Raw genomic sequence first — 19566 nt, forward strand, 5'->3', positions numbered from 1 at the left:
TATTTGTGAAGACCGCACCACGGTGTTCATTCAATTGAATCCGAGGTCATTTATTAATAATGCATGACATTCGCAGAATGGTCCCTTAAAGACACAGTGGTTTGTGTAACCAGTCTGAACTTGGTTTAATTGTGGAGATCACGCAGCGGCATTAATTTACGTGTTTGAGTTTGAATCCACTCATTAACAGTTCATGGTATTCACAGAGTGGTTCCATTACGATACAGCAGTTTGTGTAACCAGTGCTTGAACGTGTAGGCCACCTGCATCACTTGAAAGTCACTGATTTAATTATTTTCAGGATGTTTACGCATGAGACACGGTGACTGTTTTTTATTTTCAAACCTTTAGGGATGTTCATGCAGATTATGTTGCATGGTTGATAGAGTGCACAGGTCACCCGACTAGGGTCTTAAAAATAATTGCCTAGGCCATAATTCAGAAAAAGTCGTTAATTCTTATTAGCTCAGACAGGTAACCCACGCTCCACTATCAGTTGGTGTTTATACTAATTCCTATACCAGTAACTTACCAATCCTTGTCACTAGATACCTAAACATGATGAATCAGGGAGTTAGATAAGGAATAGGCACTAAAAAATATCATAACATTTGCATTTTATAATAACCACAGACTCAGGGTAGGTTCAAACTCTTTATCTAATCATCATCATCAAAAGTCATAAGCCATAGGTTAAAATCAATCAAACTATCAATAACCAAGATCAGAAACAGTGTGTAGCTATGTAAAAGATAGATTATGCCAACCATTTAGCAAACTTAAAGTAAAGGGGAGGTAAAACAAGGAACATGCGAATTTTAGAAAACAAACTTTCACAACTTGATTAAAGGAGGGTAAGGAAGGGGAGCATACTAAACCCAAGAACTTTTGTAATTCATTGGCAGTTGGAAAAGAGAACACAAGTATGCAATTCGACATTCAGATTTAGCACAATAACTAGAGGGAAGGTAAGAATTGGAACACACAATAAATTCAGTTTATCTCCTTAAAGGGAGGGTGAGAAAAGAAACATGTACTATTAGAGAAACATTTAGCATTGACTAAAGGTGGGTCGAAAATTGGAACATGCTAATAGACAGTAATACATGAAAATTTCTTTTACCGAGGGACGAAAAAGAAAAGGAACATATGCAATCAAAGCTTTGCAAATTTCAGGGAGGGTAAAGAAAAGGATGCAATTTAGAAAGACAATTACCCACACAGATTTATATTTACCTAGTGTGAAGACCAACCCTGGCCACAGGTCAGTTGGAAAGGACAGGAGAAACCCCAAATTTGGATCAGGACCGGATCACCAAAGGTTAAGTACAGCACCCCCAGTTTCGGACGCTACTCCCTCTCCCCTTGGCCATCTGGTCGCATGCAATGCGTTCCAATGGGGCGACCAGATGGCTTCCCTGGAAGTCCCAATGAGGGGTCATTCGCCTCCCCGATCCCAGCAAGGGCTCAAGGAGGTCGGCCTTCTTCCGGATTACTAGGGACAGGGTATGCCGGGACACCCCTCCCAGGCTGGGGGTTCCCTGCTGGTGACCAGATGGGCTATGCTGGGACAACACCTCTCTTCTGTATTGGGGCTCTGACCCACGGCGTGGCAAAGTGCCCGGGATGAGCTCCATGGGTCCCGGGCAGTCCTCCCCCAGGCGTCCGGCCGGAGAGCTCCGGAGGTCTTCTCCGTGCCTGAGGCCCTGTGTGGGGTTTCTGAGCTCCCCTGAGCCCGGAGCCCTGTTGCCCCGGAACCCTGCAACCTGGAGCACTACAGCCCTGGAGCCCTGAAACCCCAAGCCCTGCATGGGCAGGCAGGAGCCCTCCTGGGAAGGTTGGGGGCAGGCAGATTGGCGTTATTTCGGTCTCAGCCATCTGGTCGCATGCAATGCTTTCCAAGGGGGCGACCAGATGGCCGGGCTTCCCTGGAAGTCCCGATGAGGGTCCATTCGTCTGCCCGATCCCAGCCAGGGCTCCAGGAGGTCAGGCGCCTCTGCGCCCTGGGTCCCCTCCATCACTCGGTGCGCACGGGTTCCCAGAAAGAGGGGTAGCCTTCCTCCAGATAACTAGGGGCAGGGTATGCCGGGACACCCCTCCCAGACTAGCGGTTCTTTGCCAGGGACCAGATGGGCTATGCATGGACAACAGCTCCCTCCTCCAGGCCAATGGCATGGCAAAGTGTCCTGGGCGGGCTCCATGGTTCTCGGGCAGTCATCCCTCGGCCGGCCGGGCCTGAGAGCTCTGGTGGTCCTCCTTGTGTCCAAGGCCCAGCCGGCGTTCCCCGATCCCCCGGGAAGCGGAGCCTCCAAGCCCTGCATGGGCAGGTGGGAAGGCAAGGGGCTGGCAGATGGAAGTCCTTTTGATCCCGGCCATCTGGTGGCACCTGCCCCCCTCGTCCATCTGGTCACACCCAATGCTTTCCAATGGGGCGACCAGATGCCCGGGTTTCCCTGGAAATAGAGATGAGAGACAATTTGCCTCCCCCATCTCAGCAAGGGTCCAGGAGGTCAGGCAGGTACGCGCCTAGGGTCGCTTGAGCCTCACGGTGTGCACAGGATCCTAGAAAGAGTGGTAGCCTTCCTCTGGATTACTAGGGACAAGGTACTCTGGGACCCCTCTCTGCCTAGGGGTCCTCAGCCTCCAGCTTGACGGGCCAGGAAGCTGCCCCAGCCCTGGGTACGACCCTGCGCCTGCCTCATGGCAGGCTGCCCTAGATGGGGCCCAGTGGGCCAGGGGAGACTCTCCCTGATGGGCTGGGTCCATGGGCCTTGGGTAGGGCTGTCTCCCCACATCAGGCTCCGTCCTCAGTCCTGCCACCTAAACATGGTGCCCGGGAGGGAGTCCGGAGGGCCTGGGAAGGATTCCCCTGCGCCTCTGGGCCTGGGAGCCCTGGCTGAGTCTAGGGGCCTGCCGGGCCCCGCGTGGGGTGCTCCGGCCCTGGGACCAGAAGCCCAGCCTGCCGCTCTGACAAAGGCCTGGGACGGAGTTCTGTCGTGCCCGGGTAGCCTCCCCTTGCTTGGCTGGGTTCAGGAGCTCCAGCCAGGGCCCCTTGGAAGCCCTGAGGAGGGAGGCCTCCCCACCCCAGGCTCTGTCCTCAGTCTTGATGCATGGCAAGGTGCCCGGGATGGTGTCCGGTGGGCCTGGGGAGGCTTCCCCTGCACCTCTGGACCTGAGAGCCCTGGCTGGGCCCAGGGGACCCGCCGGGCCCCGAGTCAGGAGCTCCGGCGCATGGGACACTTCCCCCAGCCTGCTGTACTGCCAAACGCCCAGGTCGGGAAACTGTTTTGCCCAGGGAGCCTCCACTTGCTTGATTGGGTTCAGGAGCTCCGGCCTGGGCCCCTGAGTCCTTGGTCCTGATGTGTGGCAGGGTACCTGGGACGGGGTCTGTAGGGCCTTTGGAGGCATCCCCAGCACCTCTGGGCCTGGGAGCCCCAGATAGGTCCAGGGGCCCGGGTTGGGTGCTCCGGCCATGAGCCCTGCCCCCCAGCCTGCCACACTGCCAAAGGCCCAGGACAGGGTTCCGCTGTGCCCTGGGAGCCTCCCCTTGCTTGGCTGGGTTCAGGAGTTCAATCTGGGGCCCCTGAGGGTCCCGGGAGGGTGGGCTCCCTACCCCAGGCTCTGTCCTTTTTCTTTCCCACATGGTAGGGTGCCCAGGATGGTGTTAGGCAGGCCCGAGAAGGCTTCCCCTGTGCCTCTGGGCCTGGGAGCCCAGCTGGTTCCAGGGGCCTGGCTGGGCCCTGGGTCTGGTTCTCGGATCCTGGGCCCTGTCAACAAGCCTGCCGCACTGCCAATGGCCCAGGACAGGGTTCCATTGTTCCCGGGGAGCCTCCCTTGTTTGGCTGGTTTCAGGAGCTCCATCCGGGTCCCTGAGGGCCCCAGGGAGGGTGGCCTCCCCACCCCAGGCTCCGTCCTGCCACATGGCAGGGTGCCCGACAGGCCCGGGGAGGCTTCCGCTGCGCCTCAGGGCTTGGGAGCCCCGGCTAGGTTAAGGTGCCTGCCGAACCCTGGGTTGGGTGCTCTGGCCCTGGGACCATCCTGCTGGCTGCTGCTCCACCATGGGCCCAGTACAGGGGTCCGTCGGCCCCGTGCAGGCCTCCCTGCTTGTCAAGGTGTCTGCGGGCCCCAGGTCGGAGGGCCTGTCAGGTCCCCCTTGCAGCTTCCATGGCTGGTGCCCAGCTGGGGTGCTGGGCCTCCGGTCCCCCATGCCCCGGCACCCGCTCACTCTTTCTTTGGGGCCCAGAGAGACCAAATGGCTTCTCTTTCAAGCCTGGCCATCTGGTCGCTCAGATCCCCTCGGCCATCTTGTCACTCAGATCCCCTCGGCCATCTGGTCATTCAGATCGTCTCAGCCGGGCAGGGGATGCTGAGCCAGCACACCCTCCTGCGCAGGGTGGCCTGCCAGGGGATGCCCTGCTGTACTCTGATCGATTGGGTACTCTCAGTCCATTTAGGGATGGACAGCTTGGCCAGCCTCAGCTGTTGTTTAATGCAAAGAGCTTTCACCCCGCATGGACTGTCCATCTCAGGGGCCTGCCACCTGGTGGGAGGCCCTTTACCCAGCAGAGCAAAGGCCGAGTGGCCCGACAGCTTGTGCACCCCAGTGGTCTGACCAGAGCAGAAGGGGTCGGGCGGTGCAAGGCCAGTGGATGCTGCTGCCCAGCAGGTCTGTAGGCCCTGCGCGCCACACTGTCACCCCTCTCTATCCAGCACATTTCCACAGCAGCTTGGAACGACTGTTCTGAGGGGTGCTACCACTGCCAGGCTCTGGCACCCCTGCGTCTTGCTCAGGCTGTGCCTCGGCCTGCCTCTCCCTCCCAGGGGAGACGGCTGGACCGCACTGCTCCACACATTCGGATGTCTGCCCAACTTTAGATGGTACTTTCTGTGCCTACCATGGTGACCACGGGTAACTGGGATTCAGGGTTCGATTCTGGAGAGGGAGCCTGAGAAACGGCTACCACATCCATGGAAGGCAGCGGGTGCGCAAATTACCCACTCCAGGTTAGGGGAGGTAGTGACGATAAATAACAATACAGGACTCTTTCGAGGCCCTGTAATTGGAATGAGTACACCTTAAATCCTTTAATGAGGATCCATTGGAGGGCAAGTCTGGTGCCAGCAGCCGCGATAATTCCAGCTCCGAACGCATATAATAAAGTTGCTGCAGTTAAAAAGCTTGTATCTTGGGATCTAGCTTGCGGTCCGCCGTTAGGCGAGCTACCGCCTGTCTAGGCCCCTGTCTTTTGTCGCCCCCTTGATGCTCTTGACTGAGTGTCCTGGGGGTCCAAAGCGTTTACTTTGAAATAATTAGAGTGTTCAAAGCAGGCCGGTCGCCTGAATACTTCAGCTAGGAATAATGGAATAGGACTCCAGTTCTAATTTGTTGGTTTTCGGGACTGGGGCCATGATTAAGAGGGACGGCCGGGGGCAAAAGTCGGAGGTTCGAAGACGATCAAATACGGCCGTAGTTCCAACCATAGACGATGCTGACTAGCGATCCAGCAGTGTTTTTCTTATGACCCGCCAAGCAGCTTCCGGGAAACCAAAGTCTTTGAGTTCCAGGGGGAGTATGGTTGCAAAGCTGAAACTTAAAGGAATTGATGGTAGGGCACACCAGGAGTGGAGCCTGCAGCTTAATTTGACTTAGCACAGGTAACCTCAACCGGCCCGGACACGGAAAGGATTGACAGATTGATAGCTCTTTCTCAATTCTGTGGGTGGTGGTGCATGGCATTTCTTAGTTGGTGGAACGATTTGTCTGGTTAATTCGAATGAGACTCCTCCATGCTAACTAGTTACGTGAGCCCCAGTGGTCAGCGTCCAACTTCTTAGAGGGACAAGTGGCGTTCAGCCACACAAGATTGAGCAATAACAGGTCTGTGATGCCCTTAGATGTCTGGGGCTGCATGCGCGCTACACTGAATGGATCAGCGTGTGTTTACCCTTCGCCGACAGGTGCGGGTAACCCGCTTAACCCCGTTTGTGATAGGGATTGGGGGTTGCAATTATTTCCCATGAACGAGGAATTCCCAGTAAGTGCAGGTTTTAAGCTTGCGTTGACTAAGTCCCTGCCCTTTGTACACACTGCCCGTCGCTAGTACCCATTGGATGGTTTAGTGAGGTCCTCAGATTGGCCCGCTGGGGTCGGCAACAGCCCTGGGGAAGCACAGAGAAGACGATCATACTTAACTATCTAGAGGAATAAAAGTGGTAACAAGGTTTCCGTAGGTGAACCTGTGGAAGGATCATTAACGGCGGAGCGGCCTGAGTGACCAACGCCGCCTCCTGAAGGCACACACTGTAGCCACAGAGCCCGGCCCTGCCCTGGTGCGCCCCTGTTGGCTGAGCGGTCCATGGCTGCATGGGGCGCTCGGGTGAGGACCGGGACTTCGGAGGACCTCTTCCCCCTGGGGAGGGCCCGAGCGATCTGTGACGGACCGGGGATGGGGCGGCCCCCGTCTCCTGTCCCACTTTGGGACGGGCATAGTGGTAGGCCCTCCCAAGATGGAACACAAGCTCACCCGGCACCACCCCCACAGTGGGGAGAAACAGAATAGCAGTGGGCTGGTACCACCCCCCTAGAGGGACTTACTGCTGGCTGGCTGGGCCCTCCTGCAGCTAATGTCCTGTTCTGACGGAGACCTGGGCAACTGAGGTAGGGCCCTTCTCGTGTGGCAGGGCAGCCTGGAAGAGAAGGGGCCAAGGGCCTGCGAGGGGACCCGGCTCCTCTCGGTAAGAGACGTGCTGGATGGGGAGCTGCCTGGCTCTTCCCTTCTAGCGCCTCTGGTACAGGCAGGGGTGGGGTGGGCTGTACAAGCCAGCTTGGTGCACAGCTCGGGGCCACCCGGCAATGGACAGCTGAGGTGCTCTCTTGATGCCAGGTACCCGGTTTGACCTGGTCCTGTGCGGCTGGGCCGAGGGGTTTAAAGACTCATGCAGTCTATCCCGGTAACCCTGAGAGGGATGGGCGGCTGCGGGGCTGCCTACTCCTGTCGCACCGGGAGTCCCCTTCCTTGCCCGTGGGTGTGGGGTACTCCCAGGCCGAGCACCCGGCAATGTTTTTTTCTCCCAACGGTGCAGTCTGACTCCCAGAGGGGAACCCTTGAACAGGGCGCCTGGGCTGTCTCACCGCATGGGCCGTGAAAAGATGGCATTGCCTTCCTCCCGCCTCTCCTGCGCCCGCAGGTGGGCGAACATTTTCTAAAAGTTGCCTGTGACTCTTGGCGGTGGAACACTCGGCTTGCGCGTCAATGAAGAACGCAGATAGCTGTGAGAATTAGTGTGAATTGCAGGACACATTGATCATTGACACTTCGAATGCACCTTGCGGCCCGAGGTTCCTTTCGGGGCCTTGCCTGTCTGAGGGTCGCTCGATCGTCAGTCTCCCTGGGGCTTTCCCGGGACGCAGCTGGGGCTGTTGCAGGGTTATCTCTACTTCTCCTTCATCCCCCCGCATGTTCAGACCCCCCAATCGCCAGTGGCAGGGTCCCTCACCGGTTCCTGCCTAGGAGGTATGCCGCCGGCGTGCCTGGCCCCCGAGAAAGGGGCCTGGCGACCGGTCCGTTACGGGCCCATCCCGGGGCACCAGGCTTCGTGCCTCGCGTGGCACACGCCTCGGGTGCCCACTTCTGCAGCCGGCTTCCTGGGGAGGGTGGAACCCCTCCAGATCTGATCCGGCGAAAGAGGGCGTGCTCTGCCCGGATGCCAGGCCCCTGCTCTGGCAAGGGGCCTGGCCTTCCCCGGCAACCCCCTTTGACACTCCGGCATCATTCTCCCAACTACGACCTCAGATCAGACGTGGCGACCTGTTGAATTTAAGCATATTACTAAGCAGAGGAAAAGAAACTAACCAGGATTTCCCCAGTAACGGCGAGTGAAGAGTCCAGCGCTGAATCCCCGCCCAACGGCTGGTGCGAGAAATGTGGCGTACAGAAGACCGACTCCCCGGCGCCGCTCAGGGGGCCCAAGTCCTTCTGATCGAGGCTCACCCCGCTGATGGTGTTATGCCAGTAGTGGCCCCCGGTGCGCCAGGATTGGGTCTTCTCGGAGTTGGGTTGCTTGAAAACGCAGCCCAAAGCAAGTGGTAAACTCCATCTAAGGCTAAATATGGGCGCGAGATCAATAGCCAACAAGTACCGTAAGGGAAAGTTGAAAAGAACTTTGAAGAGAGAGTACAAGAGGTAAACGGGTGGGGTCCGTGCAGTCCACCCAGAGGATTCAACACAGCAGGAAAGTCGGTGGCCTGCGAGTTCTGGATCCTCTCCACTGGACTGGTGCCCGGGCCCTACCCGGCCCCCGCAGGGCGCATTTCCTCTGCGGTGGTGCACCACGTCTGCTCCAGGTCAGCTGGGAAGGCTTTGGGGTGGCAGGTGGCCCTCCGCTCCCGCGATGTGTGTTACAGCCCCCTGGCAGCAGCTTTGCCATGTCCGCGGGGCTGAGAGAGATTTGACCACCTCCATGTTCTCCGCTGGGCACCCGTTCCTGGCCGCCCCTCAGGGCGCGCCGGGCGGTTGAAGGGGGTACGGCCCCCTGCTCCTGGCGCAACTGTTGACTGGGCAAACTGTTTTCACTACGCCCCGACCGGGTTGTGCCACCAGGTGGGGAGGCCCATGCAGGGCACCAGGGGTCTGCGGCGATGTCTGTTACCAAACTGACCCGTCTTATAACACGGACCAATGAGTCTAACACGTGTGCGTGTCGGAGGGCCAAGCGAAACTCTGTGGCACAATGAAGGTTAGGTCAGGCGAGTGCCGACTGAGGTGGGATCCGGCTGCACTTCCAGCGGCAGGTGTAGCCCTAGCCCATCTCACCCACTCAAGTTTCAAGTTTCAAGTTGAATTTTATTTGTTTGATTACTTAAAATCTTACAAAAAAAAGCAGTTAAAACTTCACCAATTTTTTAAATTATAAAACAATCGAATTTTCAAATAATTTTCAAGGATTTAAATATATATCGCACACATTTATTTGGCTAATAGCCTGTCCTTTTGTAATATTTCAAAAGCTGTATTATATAAAATCCATTTTCACATAGTCTGTTGTTTGGTCAAACAAAAGCATCCAATTTTTTCTGTACAGCGCGAAGGAATATGGCAAATGCAGAACTCATTGGCAGATCTTCAGAATTTAGACTTGCAATCAGGGCCTGTCTATATGTCCTTACACCACGCATGTTGAACATTCTTTTAAGCGTAGGTTTTCTTTCGATTTCCAGATCCGGGCAAAGACACAATAAGTGTAAAATGTTTTCTTCTCCTAGTTTACAAAGCCTGCATAAGTTATTTCCTTGTAATCTTTTCCATGGCGCTAAGTGACATGAGCCTGGAAAGAAGCCAAATCTAGCTTAATAAAAATGTGTTTATTTTCCTTAGACCATGGTGTTTCCAGCTAAATTTGGACCTTTTTTTCTTAAATCCAGAGACAATTGACCATGCATGGCTGCGTTTAACGAGAATGTCTTTATCCGTAATCATGGAGAGGTAATTAGTGAGTTTATTTATTGTTTTTTTTAAGCTATCCGACGTAGTTGTGGTTTCCCAGATTGGTGTGATACCAAATTCTGCTATTGCGCTATTTAAGTAGGAGCTGACAATTGTGTTTGTTTTATTATTTACTTCCTGCCACAATAATCAGAATATTTCGTTATCCTGATCGTTTTTTATTCTGTTCCATACTTTTAGTATGTGCTCTTTCCTTGCATATCGTTGATTGTTTAACCCAAACTCAAGTCTCACCTGGGCTTGTGAGGCATTCTTCGGGAGAGAGAATAAAGATCTGTATGTTTTGGCCACGACTATATTAATAATCTCAGCATCTTTACCATTGAGTGCCTCACTACCATAGGTTAAAGCGGGCAATAGTTTTTTGGCAATTATTTTTAATAAAGGGTGATAAGACAAATCTCCTATTGATTTCTGAATGATTTTAAATGCCCCGACTAGGGAATTTGCTTTCCTTGTAATATCTGTTTTTTGTGTCTGAAAATTGCCCTTGTCATTAAAAGTAACTCCCAAGTATTTATAATCAGCTACTTGCTCCAATTTTTTGCTATCCAAAAACCATTTATGTTTGGATTTAAGATGCACATTTTTCGAGATGACCATTACCTTGGTCTTAGCTTCATTTATTCGCATGCCATTTTCCTGTCCTAAAAATCCCATTGATTAATCGTTGCTTGCCAACTTTGGTTTGACTTAAAAGTACAACATCATCTGCATATAATAGGTTAGATACCAGTTTGTTTGCTAACCTTGGAGGATGTGCGTTGATTTTGTTTAGGTCTCTAGAAAGGTCAGCTAAAAATAAATTAAAAAGTAAGGGGGCCAGAACGCACTCTTGTTTCAAACCACTCGATGTAGGGATTGCATTAGTTAGTGTATTTCCCTCACCTAACCTCACCCTTACCCAAGTTTCCGTGTTCAGGAGCCGGATCATTTTTAACAGGTTATGCAGAATTCCTTGATTGTTAAGTTTTCCCTAAAGAAGTTCTCTGTCAAAAGCAGACTTAAAGTCTACGAAACACAGGCATAGTGGTTCTTTAACTGTAATTGCTTTGTCAATTAGTATTGATAGTATTAAAATGTTTGTGGATGTACCAAGGCCCTTGACAAAACCTGTTTGGTTCGAAGGCAGTACCTGTTTCACCTTTGCCAATTCCGTTAAATTCTTCAGTAGGATTCCAGCAAACAACTTTGCGTCGGTATCCTGCAATGTAATTAGGCGATAGTTTTCCAGTAATTGCCAGTTTACTTTCTTCAGGATAGGTGTTATCAGCGATCTTTTCCATGATTTAGGGATTGGGCCACTTTCGACTACTTCTCTAAAAACATCTGAAGATAAATTGCCCAGAAATCAGGTGCTTCCTTGTATAGTGCAAATGGAATGTCATTAGGACCAGGCCCCCTCGTCTTTTTGTCTTTTAATTAGCCCGGCCACTTGAGTTTTAGTTATTAAGATTTCACAGTCGCCTTCTTGGTCAGCTTTTGTATACATCGGATTGTCGGCCGATTGTTTGTGTGCTGTGGATTCCGAATCTAGATGATTTTTAAGAAACGTCACCCATTCTTCTTCTGATAAGCTAGATCCAATAGCAGCTTTATTTGGTCTGGTTCGGCCATTAATTAGTCTCCAGAACTCCCGCAACTTTGTTAAAGTGCTTGCATGGAAGATTTTTGTCAAGAGCTCTTGTTTGACTTTATTTTTTTCATTCCAAATTAATTTCCTTAAAGTGCAATTTGTATTTTTTAATTATGCCAGAAGTTCCTCATTGAGGGGGGACTTGGTTAGCTGTTTCCTAAGCCTGTTTCGCGTGGTTCTAGTTTTCCTTACGGCATATGGAACAAAGCTGTTAGTTTTTATAGTTTTCTTGAATTTGTTCTTTTTCCTTTGTTCACCTGTTTTTTTGTATTGTAGGTCACTACTTTCTGCGTAAATTCAGACCACCGATCGAGGGCAGTAGACTAGGCTTTTTGCCATTGCTATTATGTCATCCCTATTTTCGGGCTTCCATATAAGTTTCTTAAAATTGATGGTACCGATCTGTCCTTGTAATGTCAAGTGCTTTTCAGATTTTGGGCAGAACAACTTTATCTTAATGATTTGTTGACTGTGATCACTGTGCAAAACTTTTTTTAGACAGTAGGATGTCACTCTTTTGAAAGTACACAATGATGTAAATGTGTGATCAATAGATGAATTACCATTAGTTGAATAAAAATAACAAGCCGGTGTGCAGTCCGTTGTGAATCTACCATTTAATATCCTGAGACCAAGCGCTTCCATGTCCTTTACCAAATTTCTCCCTGTTTTATTTTGTTTATTAGGTGTTCCAGGTTCCATTATTGGATCCGGGATTTCCCATTGTTGGTTTTGAGATAGGACGAAGTCATCTTGCACAAAGGATCCCAACAAGTTTGTATTAAAGTCACCTTTTACGATATAGTCCGCTAACGATTCTTCCAAGGTTATTTAAGGCAGTAGACATCTCTTTTTTTGATTTCTGTTTCGGAGGTATATATATATTGACTAAATCAGAATTTTTTTATATGACCCACTTCTGAGCGTTTTATATCGTAATTTTGCTACTAATAGATTTGGATTGTTTGTCTTCATTTGCTCATGATTTGCATCTAATACCAATGGAACATATATTGCTTAACCTCCACAGGGGCTACAAATCCCCTTGATGTTCCATGAGCATATTTTTGTTATAGAGGTGACCATACTCTGCTCTTGTAGTAGTACTTGTGGCGAGTGTTGTCAATGTTCCTTGTTACCGTGCAAGGCTGCTGTAATCCATAATTCGTTTACCTCTTTGCTGTTGTCTTTCTTAAGATTATTGGGACATTTTTTATCTTCAATAGAAAAAACACTCTCGATTCTTTTAGGCTGTAATTTGTTTGTTTGACATTCTGTGTGTAGGAGTGGAGTTGGATAGACCTTTGGTAGTGGCTGGCTAATCAGAATACCCCATTTATGAAAGGTACCATGCTGTTTCAGGATTAAGTCCGCTAATGTTCCTGTGGCTACTGTTAGTAACGGTAGGCTTCCTTCTGGGTTTGGCTGAAAGCCCTCACATATAATGTCTTCTGAGGTTATCATTTCAAGCGTTGTTATCGATTTCAACTGTCGGAGGGTATTTCCTCTATTTAGAACGTATGTGCTCCTTTTGATTTGTAAAGTGGTTTGAGGACAAGTTGTGTGGACCTATTTTTTCCACCGTTGGCGGCTCCATTACTTCTGTATTCCGTATAAATGATCTGCCTATTCTGACCTCTTCTTTCAATTACTAGGTTATTTTGTATATTTGAGTATGTCAAGTCATCTGTTCTTTTTCATTCCAAGATTGTGACTTTGTTCTCTTAATCCCTGTTTCGTTCCTTTCCTCCAGATCTTCTTTTTGGTTACAATTCCTAAGGATGCCAACCAGAGATTTTTTGTCTTGTTCTCTTGGCATTAATGGACTTATGTGATTTTGTCGGTCATTCTCATTAGGTGAGGATGTTCCGGGTTCTGATATAGTCCCTGACACCTTTTCTTTCGTCATACATTTAGTTTGGTCACTTCGGATATCAGTATAAATAGACTCTTTTATTATACATCCATTTCCGTTAATTTTTTCCTTTACTCCTTCATCCTGAGCTTCGTTTTGTTTTGTTTCATGGGAGTTGTCTGTTAGTGTACTGACGTTAACTTGTGCCTGTTTTTGTTTGCTATTGGAAGCTATTGGTTTAGAAAAAATCTTGTAGTATTTATTATCTCCCTCAATAGTTTTTGAGCCTTCTGTTTGGTTTTTCACATTGGTGTTACATTTTGTTTTATTCATTCCCTTAGTGTTACTATCTATTGATTTTATTTGGATACACTTTTTTCCTACTTCATTCCTAGTTGGTAATGAGTCAGAATTAGAATCTATTGTTGTTCCTTTTTCTTTGAAGGATGTGGCCATTTCAATACTCAATTGCAAAGTGTTTTCCTTTTTTGCCTTGTTTCTTGCTTTACACAGCTTTTTTCTCTGTCTTTTCGTTGGTTCAAAGGCTACTGTGTCTTCTTCCTTTACTCTTACTCTGTTCGATTCATATTGTGAGTTCAGCAGTATTTTGTCATCTCAATACTATCTAGTTCTTGGTTTATATTCGGTTTTATGATCCCATTTGATATGATAGCAGTATCCATTTTTTGTAGCACTTGCTCCTGTTTTTCTACAGGTGTAATATCACTGATGTTAGATTGCTGAACAGTCTCCTTACATATGTCCTTTTTTCTTATGCAGACACTTTTTTTGACATCCTCCAGAATTGATTTCATGACCTCTGGTATTGTTACCAGTTTGTTGATTATTGGGGAACATGAGCACTCGATGTAGCTTGGGGGTGATGCCTTTTGTGCTTTTATGATTAAAATATTTAGTTCAGCTAGTTTATTCTCAATTCCGGCAACTGCGTTGGCCATAAATCCCAAAATATCTATTTGAATGTCCATTTTGTTAGATTGTGCTGCTAGTGCCTCAAGAGTTAATACTGAAGTTTGGTAGTGTATATCCCATAATGTACCTGCATCCAGTTTTTCGTATTCTTTTGTTTTGTTGTTCCCATTTGTTTCTTTGAGATCCGACGTGTTATGGGTATCTTCGTGATTATTTTCTCTCTTTAGAAGCTCTTTGTCTGCAATTGTTGATGCATATTTTGGGGCTGGAACCCTGATGTTGTTATTGGGATTTTTTGTTATAGTTACAAAGTCATCTGTAGAAACTAGTAGATCATTACTACCTATCATGTTGTTAGTGTTAGGTGGTGTCTGTAGTAGGTTAAGATTCACCTGTTGTAAATGTTCTTTAATTCTGTGGCTTTGTACTATATTATTTTCTCTGCCAACTTTATTTGTGAGGTTAGACCATGTTCCAGTTTAGTTAATCCAGTGTCTGCTTGTTGTTTACCTTGTACATGCTCATTGTTTTCCTGCTCGCAGTTCTCTCGGTGCCATGCTGGTAAAGCTGGAAGAAATGTATCTGATATATAATCCTGTTGTTTTCTAATGACCACTTTGGCCTCTAAAGGAATTGGAGCCCCTTCGTTAATTGTGATCTTGGTGGTATCAAGGTCCTTGAGATCCTTTGGTCTTTCATTTGTGTATTCATTAAATGTAGTGAATTGTCCTTCGCTTTGCCCGCTTCCAATGTTTACTTGTTTGTTAAAAATGTGGTCACTGACCCCATCTTCGTCGGATAGGTCCAGGTTCTCTTTAGATATACTTATTGGTTTGATTGGTTTGATTGGAGACTGTAACGTTTTTAGTTCTGGCTCTAATTGCATTGACATAAGTGCCGTAGCTGGATCTTTCATGAAGTCAAATTTCTGTGGGATTTTTGTAGACCTTGCAAACATCCTCGCTATAGGTGAAATTAGCGACTGAGTCGCCCACCTCATTTCTGCCTTAGCCATAGATTTCTTTAGTGCCTTGGGTGCTTGGTTTTTCCGGGTGCGTTTCTTTGGACTACCCACAGATCTTTCTTTGCCTGATCGCATTTCAAATTGATACCTCACTTTGTCAATGGGTGAAACCTATGTTGTAGAGGTGTTATGCTGAGCTTACTGTGTGCGCGCAGAGTACCTGTGAAGGATAGCACTAGTCTCCTGCTTTCAGATTTCCTGCTTCCTGTTCTCGTGCTCTCAGTCACCAAAACCAACAGATACCGTGGCTTCTTCCCCCTCTTGTTATAACACTAGGTGTTTCAAGCTGTCTCTTCAGCCTGGTTCTGTGAGAAGCAAGTAAATCGCGCACAGGCTCAGCATCCTTCTGTGTCTTCGCAATCCCATGTGCCCACTGCAGACCATTCTTCCTCCCCAGCCTGTCTACTTGCTGCCATGCACCCCGCCCTCAATCGCCAGAGAAGAACCGCCAAGCAGTGGTACTGACAACCTCTCAGCATGACACGACACAGTTTGGTGGGGGGACGCAATGGCAGTAGGCAGGTACTGACAGCAGCCCGGAGCAGCAGCCGTTGGGGATAGGGAAGTGGTACTCACAGTAGGTGAGTCAATAACCGTCACAGTGTGGAGAGTACGGAAAATGTGGGAGCTCCGTATTTCAACGTTTATACTGGTCTCACCACAACTTACGGAGTCGCGGTCTCTGTCTCAGTCTCAGTCTCAGTGACAGAGGCACATCTCTTTGGCACTTCTCTTTGTGTGTGATTATATAGGTGTTTGGCTGTGGCTGTGGTGTAAAGCTTATTTATTAGGTTTAACTATTTTAACTACATTAACTAGTTAGTGTCTATTTGGGTTTCATTAGGCTTCTAGGTCTAGAGTGCAAGATAACATCGTGACTTCAAAGCAGGGATTCAGCTGGTTGTTGGTTAAGAATCCCGCAGCAACACGCTATAGAAACCGGGTGCTCTCGTGGTACAGTACTCACAGTACTTGCAGCAGTCCCTGTTCAATCCCTGTTCAATCGCTGATCAAGCAGCTCCTGCAACTCCAGCAGAGCACCCCGTTTTTTTGGGAATTTTGCAGTTTTTTTTCCTCGGAGCTCAGTGCTCAGTGCTCAATGCGGTGTGGGATCGCTGTCCCCACTGATTCCCCCTGCCAGCGGTATCGCAGCTTGCCAGCTTGTTGGAATTTTTTCCCGTAGTGCCTCAGGACCGCCTCTCACCTCTTCTCTTCTCTTCTCTGGTCTTTCTCTATGGGTCCCCCACTCCAAGCTCTGCCGCGGCTCTCCCGGTTCCGGTCCTGATCCCGGTCTCACTCCCACTGCACCCCCGCTGCAGATCCACCGAAGATCAGATGAGATGCTGCCATAGCTTTCCCGTAGCCTCTCCCTCCTTGCTGCTACTGGGACGCCAGTGGCGGCTTGCTGTGGCGTTTGGCGTTTGCAGCTCTCGGCTGAACTCTACTGGCAGCAACCCAATCAAAAACTGGATGGTCCCTGGGACTCAGCAGTGACTCTCTTTCCCCCGCCCACTCTGTCGGGGAGGTGGAGCATGAGCATGTGTGATAGGACCCGAAAGATGGTGAACTATGCCTGGGCAGGGCGAAGCCAGAGGAAACTCCGGTGGAGGTCCGTAGCAGTCCTGACGTGCAAATCGGTCATCCGACCTGGGTATAGGGGCGGAAGACTAATTGAACCATTTAGTAGCTGGTTCCCTCCAAAGTTTCCCTCAGGATAGCTGGCGCTCGGAGCCCCCAGTTTTGTCTGGTAAAGCAAATGATTAGAGGTCTTGGGGCCAAAATGATCTCAACCTATTCTCAAACTTTAAATGGGTAAAAAGCCCGGCTTGCTGGCGTGGAGCCGGGCATGGAATGGGAGGGCCTAGTGGGCCACTTTCAGTAAGCAGAACTGCTGCTGTGGGATGACTCGAACACCGGGTTAAGGCGCCCGATGCCGATGCTCATCAGACCCCAGAAAAAGTGTTGGTTGATATAGACAGCAGGACGGTGGTCATGGAAGTTGGAATCCGCTAAGGGGTGTGTAACAACTCTCCTGCCGAGTCAACTAGCCCTGAAAATGGATGGCGGTGGAGAGTCGGGCCCATTCCCGGTTGTCGGTGGTGCTGAGAGCCGCGGGGGCTATGCTGCGATGAGTAGGAGGGCCGCTGCAGTGAGCATGGAAGTCCAGGGCGAGGGCCCAGGTGGAGCTGCTGTAGGTGCATATCTTGGTGATAATAGCAACTATTCAAACAAGAACTTTGAAGGACGCAGTGGAGAACGGTTCCATGTGAACAGCAGTTGAACATGGGTCAGTGGGTCCAAAGAGATGGGCAAGTGCCGTTTGGAAGGGGTGGGCGATGGCCTACGTTGCCCTTGGCTGATGGAAAGGGAGTCTGGTTCAGATCCCGAACTCGGAGTGGCAGAGATGGGTGCTCTCGCTGCTTCCAGTGCTGTAACGCAAATGATTCCGGAGAAGCCGGCTGGGGGGTCAGCAGGATGACCAGATGGCATGGGCCAGCTGGGCCTCCGCTTCCCGCTGCTCCCGGGCAAGTTGAGCAGAGAGGCAAACAGCTGCATCCCTGGGAAAGGTGCATCCCCAGCAGCTGCCTCGGAGCTCCTGCCCACCCTCGCTGGACTGGGTATGGCACCCTCCGAGGCCATCTGGGCGCTGGGTCGTCCCGGGTCATCTGGTCCCCCAGTTGCGCTGCTAGATAGCCCTGCAGGCCGGGCAACCAGATAGCCCTGAGGGCCGGGTGACCAGATGGCCCTGCTGGCCGGGTGATCAGATGGCCCTGCAGGCCGGGCAACCAGATAGCCCTGAGGGCCGGGTGACCAGATGGCCCTGCAGGCCATCAGCCGGGTATCTCCCCGGCCTGGCTAGGGTTCGGAAGCTATGACTGGGCCTGGGCCTTGAGCTCCGTCTGGTGAGCCATGGGATGCATGAGCCCCATGTCCTGCAAGCCATCAGAGGGTCTGGGGACTGGGGTTGGGGGTCCACCAGCTCCCGGGGAGGCTCTTCCCGGTCTGGCTAGGGTTCAGAAGCTGGGCCCGGGGCTTGAGCTTGGTCCGTTGGGCCCCGTGGTGCACGGGCCCCCCGTCCTGCAAGCCATCAGAGGGTCCGGGCACTAGGGACGGGGGTCCACCGGGTCCCGGGGAGGCTCTCCCCGGCCTGGCTAGGGTTCCGAAGCTGGGACCAGGCCCTGGGCTTGAGCTCCGTCCGGCGGGCTCCGTGGTACGTGAGCCCCCTGTCCTGCAAGCCATCAGAGGGTCCGGGCACTGGGGACAGGGGTCCACCGGGGCCCGGGGAGGCTCTACCCGGCCTGGCTAGGGTTCAGAAGCTGGGACCGGGCCCAGGGCTTGTGCTGCGTCCAGTGGACCCAAGGGTGCAGAAGCTCCCCGTCCTGTAAACCAGCCGAGGGTCCGAGTGCTGGGGACGGGGTTTTACTGGGGCCCAGGGAGGTTCTCCCCGGCCTGGCTGGTTTCAGAAGCAGGGACTGGGCCGGGGAGCAGGGGTGGCTGGCTTTATCCACTATACTGGCAGAGCATAGTTTTCTGCCCAACCCTAGTACCAACTAGATTTCTAGAGGCCAATGATTAGCTACATTCACGATATATTATAATGTTTACCTGCCGAAAGCAGGCAATGTATTTATTATCTATCACCTGCATTTTATTTTCATGCATTAATGCTTTTGAGTTCATGGCGTGTGTCATGTGTGAACACTGGCTATGTCAAAGATAATCTTTTAAAGAAAATTATGATTTATTTTGTTCATTTCTATTTTTAAAAGTTCCTCTTCAAGTCTGCTAGGATTTTATTTTAGAAACTCTGATTTAATTAACTTACTTATTAAATGAGCTGTTTTGCAAGTGGATTCTGAGCTGAATACTAAGACCAAAAATTCAATGAAGCTGACATGTATTTTTAACATTGTGATTAGAGAATAGAAAATTGCAATTTGTTCTGAAGCACACATTTCTCAGTGTTAAAAATGAACTCGCTAGGAATAAATATTCATTTCAGTTTTGAAGAGATACCTAAACTGGATATAGGCAGGAGCTATCTTTGACTACAGTAATGAAAAAACAATGCTTCTGGGTACATATCATAGTTTAGGTGCACTACAATGCTTTGCAACATGGTGCACCTGTGCCAGGTCTAAATCGGATTAATGCAGAAATACAAAATAAATATGCTGCTCTCAGCGCAGCAAGGAACTCACATCTGCCTTGGGACAGCAAATTTAGTGAAAGATAGACACATTTTTTACAACTGTTGGTCTGCATTTTACTGTCTAGGGGGGCAAAAAGTGGACAAGGATCCCCCATCAGATGAATGCAGTGAGTGACTACACCCACCTGCAGGAGGATGTGAAAGGGTGCCCATAGATCCCATTCATCCTCCCACAAGTGGTGCTTCAGGGGTCAAACTGACTGTGTGATATCTCTTGGTGCTGCACACTCAGGACCTCATTTATGAGGTTTTGCCTTCGTGCAGTGCCACAGGCCTTCCTGCTGTGCTGCCCTATGGTCAAAAGGTTAGGGCAGTAATGCGCTGTATCTTTCATATACGGCAAATTCCTGTCCTTTTCCCCAGCGCTCAAAGGGCTGCAGTGCACCAATGCAGGGACCCTCG

At 50.2% G+C, this 19566-nt stretch overlaps 1 protein-coding gene, 1 non-coding gene and 2 pseudogenes across 2 annotated transcripts in view; 3 read left to right on the forward strand and 1 right to left on the reverse strand.

Annotated features, from left to right (window-relative positions):
* LOC147732932 (von Willebrand factor D and EGF domain-containing protein-like) overlaps positions 1-19566 on the reverse strand; it is a 1979930-nt gene that overhangs the window by 73044 nt on the left and 1887320 nt on the right. The window lies entirely within an intron of this gene.
* Positions 5565-6246, forward strand: LOC147732933 (18S ribosomal RNA; annotated as a pseudogene; the record flags this gene model as incomplete).
* Positions 7219-7372, forward strand: LOC147732934 (5.8S ribosomal RNA). The gene has a single exon (XR_015308979.1). It is a non-coding gene; the product is annotated as a 5.8S ribosomal RNA (ribosomal RNA).
* Positions 16357-17159, forward strand: LOC147732935 (28S ribosomal RNA; annotated as a pseudogene; the record flags this gene model as incomplete).

Source organism: Lissotriton vulgaris, chromosome 2_1 (assembly GCF_964263255.1).
Source record: "Lissotriton vulgaris chromosome 2_1, aLisVul1.2, whole genome shotgun sequence".
Classification (NCBI taxonomy): Eukaryota; Metazoa; Chordata; class Amphibia; order Caudata; family Salamandridae; genus Lissotriton; species Lissotriton vulgaris.